We start from the raw sequence: 13,844 nt of genomic DNA on the forward strand, positions 1-13,844 counted from the left end.
ATCACTAGTTCTTGCAAGTTTGGATGCAGAAGAGTTGCATGTGATGAAAACGAATTGATACACTGTAAAGAAAACTGGCAGGATAATTTATATTCAGCTGAAGCTCCAATGCTAATTCAAAGAAAAGAATTCAAGATGAAATGTATGCTGGAGTTAAGAAATTGAATTACTCTGACTATTGCATTTCTTAGCAAGTCATGCTTTGCTTTTGATTTGGTGCTGTGAAGTCATCATCTCAGTAAAGTTTTATAATGATCTTCTGTCATTAATATCTTTAGATTTTGAAAAATTTTGAGAATAAAATGTTCAAATCTTCTGAGCGGTATGTTCAGAATAATATTTCATGAGAAGTTATATTTGTCTCTAATCCAAGATTCTTAGTTCTTTTCTTTAGTGATTGCATTTGTTTAAAGTGTTACTAGAAAAAAGTGTTAAAATCATACAATCTAAATATGAAGAAATAAAACATGTCTTCCATTTGAATATTTTCATTATGTTCATTTACTTTTCCCTATGTACTCTTGACACTTATTTCACATTCTCGTTGTCATGGAGTTTTACAATCCTATTGTTTGTCCAACTTGCTAAAGCTTCCACTTATAATGTATTTTAGATGCCTTTGCTTGATAAAACCACCTGAGCAAGAGAAAAATAATACATGTCACTGTGCAGTTTTTAACTATCATAATCTTTAACTTTCTTGTCAAAGGAATCCTTGTCTTCCTTTTGTGCTAATATTTAATTGCTCAGGATGATCTGATTTATGTTGTCACAAAGAAGGAAAATACAGTGCATCCTGAATATGACCTTCTTTATTAAATATTCCAGAAGCATCACTCATGGTTGCTGAATTGTTCAAGCTATTGAAATAGGTCTGAGAGTCAAAAAGAACTTTGATTACAAATAACAAGCTATGCTTTATTAATCTTACAAATAGCTACAGAAGTGTACTTTTTCCTCCCAACTTTTTAAAAGAAGGCTATATAATGGGTAGAACAACAATGGAGTTCACAAGGAAAAGAACACCATCATTCTGTTTTTAAAGGTATAGTCCATCTGTATTAATTTAATCTTTTTGACCATAAAGCAACTTCATGCTATTTTTACTGCCCTATTATACCGCCTTTCTTGAGGTGAAATCATAAATATAAAAATTTATATCATTAAAGATGAATTATCATATATTTAATTTTATTTTAAGGTTTTTTAAAATTCATTTTATATTAAAATTTCAAGGTCTAATAAATGATACAAAGAGTTGTTCGTCAACAGGTACAAAGGTTGAGTTGTATGGGACAAATCTGTTTGGGAGGCCTAATATACAGCACAAAGACCATACTCAATAGCACTCTATTATTTATTTGAAATTTGCTGAGAGTTGACTGCAAGTGTCCTCATCACAGTCACAAAACAACCTCCAAAAGAAATCATGTGAGGTGGACTTGTTAATTATCTGGATTGTGGTCATCATTTCATTATGCCCATATATCAAAATATCACATTTATCTATTCAATATGTACAATTTTTTAACTATCAAGTGTACATCAAGAGAACTGGAAGAGAAGAATACTGCTAAAAATGAAAGAGACAACAATGTAATGATTACATAGATAGAGTTAAACATAGGGTGTTTAAAATACAAATTCAATTAAATGCTTCAAATGCAAACAGAAAGTCATGAGTCATACACCTAGAGAGGATTCAAATTTTAAATTGGCAAATGATTCCTGAATCAGGAAAATTTTCAGCTTTAAGCTTATTTAGGAGAATGGCATGACTATAGAGACCTCTACCAAACCAGGAGCAAAAGAGGGCAAGAAATAAAACTAGAAAGAAAGATACCTAGAGAAATAAAATTAAAAAGAATAGTAATGAACATAAAATGAAAGAAGAAAGGAAAGTAAGCTATACAGTGGTTAGTTAAAACACATACATCTTTCAGGTGTTGATGATGTAAGATGTATGCGTTAGCTCTGCATTTTGAATAACTGACTCTAGGGCAACTGAAAGAGTTATGGGTAACATCTGTTGTATTTATTTTTAAAATATGACTAAGCATTGCTATAAAGTTTAGTTGTCTATATACCCCTTTGTTTGGTTTTGGTTTGTTATATACCATCCCTTTCATTGTTGGTGTATATGTGTGTGTGTGTGTGTGTGTGTGTGTGTGTATACATATATATAAAATTTAATTTTGTTATAATTTAATTATATATAATATAATTTAATTATGTATAATATAGCATAATATAATTATATATAATATAATTTAATTATATACAATTTAATTTTTTGCCCTTTTAATTTTGTATAGCTGTGTGAATATACATATACATACATACATAATTAACTTTGTATCCCTTTTAGTGGATATGTATGATGACAGCAGAATGGAGAAAATCTGGAATACTTAGATTCTGGTTCTGTCCATTATTCGCTGTATACAAAATTAATTATTAATGATGGCAAGCAGGTAAATTGTCCTTAATGGCATCTCAGTCTTCCTTCTTGAAGGTGCTTCCATCCCCAGACTGTCCTCTCTCAGTATCCCCACTTCTAGCGGTTCACATATTCTTTGCTTTCCTACTATTTTATCTACTGGGATCTTCTTTCATAGGTTCTGAGATGCTTTTTTACACCACGTTTCCTTCTGTGACATTGGAATGTGCTTTACCATGTCTAGGAATCTGTTTTCACTGCCAGCCAGTTGGTGCTGTGGTTTATTAACACCTGTGGGTGAACTTGGTTGTTATTTCTAATTAGCCAATGGCATCGCCTCAGCGTTTCTGTCTACGAGCCATTTTAGAACTCACTGATACAAGATTATTTATCACATTATCACGTAAGATTATGTGTTACCTTCTGGTCTGATCAAGCAAGTGACACGATCAAAACTTGGAAAGCTTGGCAGAAATTTATTTAATAATATTGTGTGAAAAACAGACATAAATGGCTCTATGTTGAAAAATTATTCAATGGAGTTGGACTCAAAGTATGGAAATGTTAAAAACATTCTAACAAGTGCATTTCTTCTATTTTTCTTCTTATATATGCGTGAGACATATGAAAAAAAATCTATGTTAGGAAATCCACTGTAGCTTTTACAGTGAGTAAAAGAATGCAAATTTTAAGGTATGGATAGCATTCCGTTGTAATTTAATTTGATAATATTTAAATGTATAGCAGTACATAAGCTAATGGTGCATTTTACAACTGAGAGTATCTAGAACTTAGCTATAAATACGTCTGCAACCTGGCTTTCCTAACTTAGCCCAAAGGCTTCATAAATTAATTTTCTTCCCTAGTAAGGAGTACTTTTTTCTAGACCTGATTTCTTCTGGGCCTGTAGGTACAATTAGTCAAATTAGACATTGATAGCAGACTAACAGTGTCTTAGGAGGTAATGGCTTTATAAACCTAATGTATAAACTAATGAAATAATACATTTGTAGTTTTTTTTCAATCACTTTTTGAGCTCAGAAGTTCAAGACAATAATTCTAATGATTGGTGTCTCATGTGGCATGACCAGCTCATGCTTATACCAACCATTGCTTATTTGGGTTGAGTGAGAAACACTCTTTCATTAACATTATTTGAAAAAAATATAATATTGCTTAGTTTGACTAATACACGCATAGTATAGAAAATGTGGTAAATATGTTAATGTAGGAGAAATGGTAAAATATTCATGCTCTCTCAAAGAAGTCCATTTTTCCTGTTTTTTTTTGTTTTTATACTATTGTGATTTTATGTATATAGTATAGTGTTTTACTAACAGTTAACTCTGATATAGAACTATGCATAGTCTGTTAATGTCTGTGTAATATTCAATCAAGTGTACTGACTTGATGTCTCTATAGTTACATATTGGGTTATTTGTAGCTCTTCAGTAAACACCTTTGAACACAAAGTTGGTTTTCTTGCATAATTGTAAATTATTTCTGTAGGATAAATACACAGATTCAGAATCCATTGTCAGAGAAGTGACTGTCTTACTTTATGGCTTTTGCACCAAATTTTTCTAAGACCCTTTTAACAGTTGGCAGTTCTAATAGCAGCAGGCATGGGCTTATTACTCACCAGATGAAAAAAGAATGTCTACCTAACATTTCACTTCAATGTTTTTTTTTTATTTGAATACAAACCTTGAAGCACAGACAAGCATTAGGCAAAACAAAGCAAAACAGATAAGCATCTAAAGTAAAATAGAATATACAGAACATAATGGATTATAAAATTTGAACAGTGAAAGATCAAAAAAATTCCAAAGGAGAGCATACCTGGGATTATATGTTTGATGATTTTTGGCTAAGAATTTAGCAATCCATAAGCATGAAGGTGATCAAAAATTACCTAGAACTTTCCTAGCTAATATCAGTGATGTATCTATATTTCTGGTCAAACTGCATAATATGGTGCTAATGTCAAGATTTCCGTCTGGGCTAAGAGAACACTTTGTTATAATTTAGAAGCTCTTCATGCTCCCAGATGTGTATCCCTAGACGTGCAATTTCTCAAAGTTCACATTGAGAATTGAGTCTTCCTGGGACTTTTGTAATTTCATTGTGTTCGCCAAATATCTGCTGCGAATCACTTCCAACTCTGGGGATGTTTCTCATCAGTTTACATGGCCCTGCCCCCTGTAGTCTTTTTCTGTTCTGAGCACTTTGTGTTCTGCATGCTGTGATAAGGGGGCCTACTAAATATTGAGATGGGAGGAAGAGATTTGCAACTAAGACATAAACATGTCTGCTGCAACTCTTCTCTAACTAAGCTTTTAAATATTCTTAAAAAAATAAAAATAAAAGAAAGATTAAATAAATACATAAATAAATAAATAAATATTCTTACCCTCTCAGAGAGGTCAGCATTTTCATGGTGATCATCTAAATTCTCTTCCCATCTTGGTTCCATTTACCAAAATCCTAACCTAGTTTTTGATCCATAAGGAATATATATCAATTATTTTCCTCAATAAGTTATATTGTTTTAGGGTATTTCATTAACCTATTTTTTATGTTTGCAAGTCTTTCCATTGTCTTAACACCATTTCTTTGGGATCTTATTTTATCTATATTTCACATGTTTTTCTAATATTTCACATATTTTTCTAATCCTTATCAAATTTTTTGTAACACAATTACTAAGTTTAAGTTTGTAACAATAACATCTCTAACATCTTCTTTTCCATCCACTGCGGTTCTTTCTGCCTACAAAACATGGAGACATCCTCCTTTGATGTTAGCATACTTCTGAATCATCCTACCCTCTCCCAACAATCCCTTGCATGGATTTATGAGAAGGCATGTCTTTGTTCACATAGCACTAATATTGTACATCACATGGAATCTCACTTGTATGTTCACCATTTTCAAACTGCTCATTTGAAGTCTCACAATGGATTCTATTTCTGATGAAAGTATTTGTCTCAATTTCTCATTTAAACTGATCTCACTGATAACAGTCTATATTCAAACACTTTTTTTTCCTCCTGGATCTCAGTGGTACTGCTTTTTGGGATTTTACCACTCCAGAATTAAAGACCATGCCCGATCCTTCCAATTATAAGTCACTGTGACTCCTCCTTTGAAAAGTCCAAGTTAAACCCACACTGATCTTCAGATCTTGAATGTTCTACCTATTGCTATAGACTGAATAGACTCAAAGTTCTTAATGGTTTGTGTTGTTTTGACAATATCTTTAGATTGATCTCTCCCAATTGATTTCTTTCTAGTTGTTGTAACCAATCTTATCTTGCTCTGAAGACTCCATCACCTAAATTCTTAGGATTTGTTGTATATGGTTTCATTTATTTATTTATTTAGTTTTAGTTTTAGATACACAGAATGCTTTTATTTTATTTGTTTATTTTATCTAGTGCTAAGGATCGAACCCAGTGCCTCACACATGCTAGGTAAGTGCTTTGCCACTGAACTACAACCCCAACCTTGCATGGTTCCTTTTAAACTTTATTTTTTTTTAAATCCAAATATTAGCCAAGTGATCAAATTATTTTATAAAGGGTTAACTTGCACCAAACAGATACCTCTTTTTTGAATACCAGGCATTTCAACTGTTTACTGAACATCTCCAGGTCAATGAGCATCTATTCTTCACATTCAACAAGTTCCAAATTCAGCTTATCTTTTTTCCTTCTCCCCATTCCATTCCAATCATGCTCATGTTTTTGTTATGGGTTACTGACATAAACATGTAGTCAGTTTCTTAAACTACAGAACTGAATATATCTTTGATTCCTTTCTTATGCCCTGTATCCAGTTTATCAATAAATTTCCTCTTCCTTTCACCTTAAAGATTAATTCAGACTCTCATGGTTTTTTCCTTAAAAAGACTGCAGTCATCTTATATCTATTTCCTCTAACTCAGGTCATAATCTCCCTCTAAATCCTCCTCACACTGACATTAAAATTGTATTTTAGGATGCAAATCTGATCATATGTCCTAGTTGACACCCAATGATATCAAATTTCTTAACTTGATCAAGGATTCCTTGGAGTTTGGACCCAACCAATTTTTCAAACTCAAACCCTCCAGACTCAATCTGTGCTTCAGTAATAAATGCCAGACTGTGTTCCACTTGTCCTGGATAATCCCTTATAACTCACATTCATGCGCTAAATGGAATGTTCATTTTCTTGTTCACCTGTATGAGTTCTTTACTCCATCTAAACATTTCTTATCAGAAAGCTTTTTATAAGCTCTTGATCTTTACTTATGTATCCCTCCTATGTTCTCTTATAGCATTCATTTCAAACTCATTATGGTTGTTCAGTTGATTTATGCATGTGAAGCTTTTTATGGCACTATAGAAATGAAAAGAGTAGGCCTATTCATTTCTATATTCCTATAACTAGCATATTGTCTTGCAATTTCCATTTATAGCCTCTAGAGTGATCTCCCTACCACTTATAATCCTGCAAGAACTTTGCTACTGCAACTAGTCAAGGCCATGTTAATTCAAGCTCTTTTTCAGGGGAATATAGAAAATAAAATTACAATTACAATCACTTGTTTTTTTTAATGGCAGAAGGCATTCCTTTTAACAAAACAAGCAAGTAAAACTTATACCAATACAAAATACTTTTGCATGAATAAAGAATGAATCTCAGCTTGTGAGCTCTGGGAAAAGCCAGTGAGCACCTATCTAAAGAAAAAATAATCATCTTTTACATAGCAGTATTTTAGGAATCTTTACCTTTCATTAGACCCATTCCAAGATGCTTCTGTAGGCCAAGAATCAAGGCCATTATTATTATCACTGATTTTTTTTTTGTAATATATAAAAAGGAGTCTTCACCTGGAAAAGGGCAGTGTGGATGGTATGTATTGGATAAGTACTGGAGTAATCTCAACCCACTTCCCAGAGGTTTTTCACAAAATGCCTGAATCTAGGCACTCTTTTAAAGCTATACTACCTCTTCAGTTTTTTTTTTAATATAACCCTTAGTTCTGAGACCCCAACTCTATCAATTTCACTAATACCTTTTCTCAGTGAAGAAATAACATGTGCTAATTATTTTGACTTTTTAAATTCCAAGTACAAAAATCCTAATCCTCATACACATTATGGAAGATTGGAATACAGTATTTTTAGCTAGATATTCTGATGTTCTTTTTGAAACAATCCTCTTCCAGAAGCAATAACATCTGTTGAGACTCTTCAGTCTGACAGTCTAGTTTGAATTGTCACTCGGCACATAATATACTATGAGAGATTGACTAACTGTAACTTTCTCATTTACATAGGAGTAAGCATATTGACCCTGTGGAAGACTCTGGTGGTTTCTGGCTTATCAGTCTTCCCCAATTGCTCTTGAAAACTTGACATTTTTCAGCTATTTCTCCTCAGCCACATAGCTGTGCACCTCATGTGAAGATCCACTGATTCTCAAAGATAGGTGTAATGAAAATCCCATTTTCCTTGCCAATAATTATTTTAAGAATAGACATGTCTGGGGCTGGGGATGTGCCTTAAGCGGTAGCGCGCTCGCCTGGCATGCATGCGACCTGGGTTCAATCCTCAGCACCACATACCAACAAAGATGTTGTGTCCGCCGAGAACTGAAAAATAAATATTAAAAATTCTCTCTCTCTCTCTCTCTCTCTCTCTCTCTCTCTCTCTCTCTCTCTCCTCTCACTCTCTCTTAAAAAAAAATAGACATGTCCATATGATTTAATTCCTAATGCCCTTCCGACCCTGAGGAAATTTTATTCAACATTTTGTTGAAATGTCCTAAAATTGTCCCAAAGCTATATGTATATTCATTAGGTAGCTAAGGAAATGAAAATCCTTTGCCTAACTACAAATGAGAGGCCTCATTCTCTTCCCAACTCATTCTTGAACCTTACAAATGCTAAAATCTGAGACTCCTTTTGAATGTTAAAGATTTTCTCAATTTTTAGTTGTTCCTGACTCCATAGTGAGAAAACATATCTTATTTGAGTTGCTGCTGGCTCTGATGACATAGAGTTGTAGGGAAGGATGAATGGAGGGAGTGTGGATAGGAATGGAAGATTTTTCCAGGGATTATGGATAAGTTTTTGTGTTTTCATAAACTTTATGAAAAAGTAAAAACAAAACACAAGAATGATTTTTTTCTCACTAATCCTTCATGTATTATATATGACTTTAATTTATCTATGTACAAATATGCATAATATGTAAATGTTTTGTATGTGTACATATACATACACACTCATTGTCAATTAATTTTTATTTATTTCTCATTAGGTACTCCATGTGGATACACATAGTGATTAAATCTTTGGGGTTAGTTGTCTCTATTCCCTAGGACTGTCCATTTAACATGGGCTATGGAAGCAAGGAATTTAATTTGTCTTACTGTACTTCAAAGTTATAATATTATGGTTCAAGTTACAATATTATGGTCTCCATCTTAATCTTTGAACTTTTCTCTAAATATACCCCGTATCAATATTCCAAGAAAACCAATGTTCTCATTATCTTCCAAATACAATATCTGGCCTTTCCTAACCTGACATACCTTTCCCCTTGTAGACTACCTTCTATTTTCCTCTCTATTTGATTCATATTTATGAGAACTCTTCTTTGCAAAGTTGGTCACTGAGGAGGGAGGATATCTTGCCCCAAGCCCTGCTACCTAAGATCTGCATTTATATGGAGCTGTCAGAATAGATTAGTTTGGGAGGACTGAGGGTTCTTTGACAGATGTGAGCAAAGATTTTCCTGATAGAAAATTACCTGAAGGAAAAGAGTTGTTTGGACTGGAAACTAGAGCTCAAATCCTCAGAGTCCATGAGGCTAGGACGTTTTCCACAAGAGAGAACTATTAAGACTGAAAAGGAAAAAGAAGGAGAGATGTTTTAATCAGTTCTTCATTGCTGTGATTAAAATATTCCACAAAAACAACTTAAAGGAGGAAAAATTTAATTCTACTCACAGTTTCAGAGGTTCAGTCCATGGGTGGAGGACTCTATGGTTCTGGGCCCAATATCAGGCAGCACATCACGGCGGAAGGGTGTGACACAGAAAACTAGCTCAGGACAAGACAGACAGGAAGCAGAGAGAGAGCTCTGCTCACTAAGGACAAAATATAAACCCCAAAGGCACACCTACAGTGACTTACTTACTCCAACCACACCCTATCTGCTTACAGTTACCACACAGTTGATCCATTCAAGTGGATCAAACCACTGGTTAAATTACATAATCTAATCATTTACCTCCGAGCAATCTTGCATGATCTCATGCATGAGCTTTCAGAGACACCACAAACCCTAATGAGGAGAAGAAAGAAGTAAAAGGAGAAGAATATGGAGGAAGAGGAGAGAGAGGGAGCCAGGAAGGCAAGAAGGAAGGCAAGAAGGAAGGAATGCAGCTTTTGGAAATTAAAAAAATGTGTGTTAATGTGTACTTTGGGGAAAAATGGCTGAGCACAAGAGCTTGTCTTTGAAGAATGAAGTTGGGTCCATTCAGGGACCTGAACCTAGAGAAATATTCATTGTCTCACAGAATCAGGACTGTGAGGATGAACTTCATTTTCTATGTCTTGGAACAAGAAGAAGCAGGAGCAATCAAGGACTAATGAAACTTTAATTTTGTGTGCTTGAGTACATACACTATTCAAATTGTGGTCAAATTATTTGTGATTTACTACCATATAAAACACTGAATATCTTAAGTATGTTTTATCATTAAATACTTTATGTAACATTTGCCTAAATACATAAAGGTAAGCAACACACTTTGCTTCTCAGGTTATCTGTATTTTTCTGTCCAATTTATTGAGACACTAAAACCTTACAAAACAAAAATGAATCAACAGGAAAAAAAAAAAGATACCAATCTTGGATGTCTCAGCAATGCCATATTGCAATAATGTTTTCTAAATGCTGACTCTTGGATAATGTGCTGATCTTGCCTGGGAGTAGTATATCAGTAGATCACACTTCACATAGCACTGTTTTAGAGAAGGCATTTTTGGCCAGGATTTTCCTTATGTTGGAGTTTTACTTACTAAAGTATTGGGAGCTGCCACATAGGAGCTGAGCGCCCTCTAGCTTTGAGCAATGGAATTATGGAGACTGGCTTCCCCTAACCTGAAAATAGGTGGATCCCTATCGCCACTTAGCAGAGGAGCAAAGCTTTGGGAGTGGGTGATACCCAATGGGAGTGGGACCCATTGTAACATTACCCCTCTGCCTCATACGGATGGAATGGTCTTTGGAACAGCCTCCCCCAATAAAACCAGGGCTAGAGATGTGCTCTCTCTTTTTCCAATGAAATCCTAAGGTCAAGAGCCATCACTGAGCCCAATGAAAAAGGTATTTTCCATCTGTGTGTAATTATTTCATGCCAACCCAAATTCACCTGCAGTGATCCTGACTGATTTAGTCGTGTGTGGCAGCAAGAGAGTTAATGCTAGAGAAAACCTTCAACAACATTTTACAGCACGTGATTATTTAGAATTCACACTAAGATATGCACTTGTGATTGGTTTGTTAGAATATCCAAACACTGTGGATCTGGCATATTTTAGGAGTGGAATGGTATTTAGGTAACTAAGCGAAGTGACGCAAAACAATTAAGTACCTTCTTTTATAGCTTAAATTTATGAACTTCTAATTTGTATGATAGAACATCATGACTTACAGTTGACAAAGACCAAATTTTAATTACAACCAGAAGGGAATCTGATTAAGAAAAGATGAGTCCTGATCTACTTAGCAAGGATAATAGATAGTTTCTCATCCCGTCAGCATTAATTGAGAGTGTCCATAACAACACACGATTTCATCTGACAGTTTATCATGAGCCAGTAAGGTTTTCACCCTGTCTAAAAGCTTGTAGCAATTTTATATTATCTCAAATTTGCCGCATTTCTACACAAATGATTTTCTAATTGTTGCATAAATTTACATTTTAAGCTTAACATTTACTGAAACAATTTTTAAACGCCTGTGATGTTCAGGATGGTATTTAATGCACATCAAGACAACAAAATATTTCTTGAGACTCAAAGTATTACCCACCTATTTATTTTTTATAAATTTATAATCTGCAACAATGATTGAGTCTGAGCTATTTACTGTTTCTTCTATTTATTCCTACAGGAGTCTGTGCTCTAAAAAATAGTCAACTCAGAGTAAATAATTTAGCCTATAAGTATCTTGAAGAAATTCACTATTTAAAAAAAAAAACAGACTTTATCTATCTGAAGGAGACTGTAACATTTTATTTAACTAAGTAATAATTCACCTTAGTTCAAAAAAATATTCACATGGACCTATCTGTAGATAAATTCAAATTATAGGCTGAAACATTGTTAAAAGAGATACTGAAAAGACTTTGAACACAAGTTTTTTTTTAACTCAATAGATTGAAGCATTCTGAAAATGTAGAGAAATATATTCCACCAAACTGCCAAATTGTTTTTTTTTAATTCATAGTTATAATATGCATGTTTGTGTAAGTACCTAATAGGTTTGCTATATTTTGATGGACTCTATACAAATAGTTATGTAACAATTGTTTGTTTTCAGGTTGATCTTCATTAATCTTCATCTTAATGTGTTCATTGCATAGGTTTTTCTCCTAGTGTTTAAAGCCCTGAAATTACTGTATTGATATTGTTACATACAATGTTTATGGCTATTGATATAACTAAAGGGTGGAATAATATAAATTCTAATGCTCAATTGAAACTGCTTTTATTTTTATTCTTCCTTTTATGGAAAATATAAGATCTAATCCTTTACAGCCAATTTTCTGAAAATTAGCTTTTGCCTCCTGGCTGATCCTAACTTTACTACACTGTGCCTTGAAACAGTCCCAATAAAAGATTTCTCACTGAGGTCACCATTGATTCTAGTCCCGAAACTCAAGTTTCAATCTCCAGTTCTTTATTTGAATATTGTCTGTTTATTTTATACTCATTTGTGTCTTGAAAGTTCCTTCTCTCTTTGTTCCCGTCAAGTGATGGTGCTCCAGGACTCAGTATACTTTTCCTGTTACACACTTGTGAGAAAATCTCAACTGCTTTTGTGGCTTTACTTACCGTGTGTAAGCAGACAACTGTAGATAGTGGTGACTTGAGCCATGGCTTCTGATTCCCTCATGGCTGTGTTCGCCTGGGGACTTCCTGTGCAAAGATGCAGATCAAGATGGCCCAGTTGCTAGCATCCCCAAACAGGAAGGCCTCTAGTTCAAATGACTAATACCAAGAATACAAGTAACAATAAATGTTGGCAAGGATGTAGGGAAAAAGGTACACTTATACATTACTGGTGCAAATTGGTGCAGCCATTATGGAAAGTGGTATGGAGATTCTTAGAGAACTTGGAATGGAACCACCATTTCACCCAGCTATCCCGCTCCTCAGTTCATACCCAAAGAACTTAAAATCAGCACACTACTGTGACATAGCCACATCAATGTTTATAGTAGTCCAACTCACAATAGCTAAACTATGGAACCAACGACCGTGTCCTTTAGCAGATGAATGGATAAAGAAATTCTGCTATAGATACACAAAAGAATATTACTCAGCCTTAAAGAAGAATGAAATGATGGCATTTACTGATAAATAGATAGAGTTAGAGAATATCATGCTAAGTGAAACAAGCCAATCCCCAAAACCCAAAGGCCAAATGTTTTCTCTAACATGTGGATGCTAATTCACAGTAGGGGGCGGGTGGCTAGGGAAGAATAGAGTTACTTTAGGTAGAGAGAAATAAGGGGAGGGTGTATGGGGGTAGGAAGGATAGTAGAATGAATCTGGCATTGCTACCCTATATACATATATGACTATATGACCTATGATTCTACATCATGTACTTCCAGAAGAATGAGAAATTTTACTCCATTTATGTATGATGTGTCAAAGTGAATTCTACTGTCATTTATAACTAATTAGAACAAATTTTTAAAATGATGGCCCAGTTGCTATGGTGATGCTGGCCCAAGGAGGCCATGTGCAAAGGCATGCAGCTCTATCAGTTGGAAACTTGGACTTAGACACCTACTCCCCGGGGGTAGAGAATTCTGGGCAGAACTAGATGACCTCAATGTCTCACAAATTTTGCTGAGTCCTTCAGATTGCCTGCTTTGATAAAATTTTCTCACAAATAGCCTTCTGATGATAAAACCCATATAATAAACATTCTGAGCTAGCTCTGGGTCAGTCAAGCATCATCTGGGTTTGGCTGCCACCTGGCCCCACCCTTCTCTCTAAGCGTGTCTGTTTGTCTTTTCTTCATCCCCATCACCCCTCTCTGATTTCTGAATTAATGGCCATGCTGGTCAAAGCAGATAACTAATAAACTAATAATTTCTTTATT

The sequence above is a fragment of the Ictidomys tridecemlineatus genome, chromosome 10, assembly GCF_052094955.1.
Source record: "Ictidomys tridecemlineatus isolate mIctTri1 chromosome 10, mIctTri1.hap1, whole genome shotgun sequence".
NCBI lineage: Eukaryota > Metazoa > Chordata > Mammalia > Rodentia > Sciuridae > Ictidomys > Ictidomys tridecemlineatus.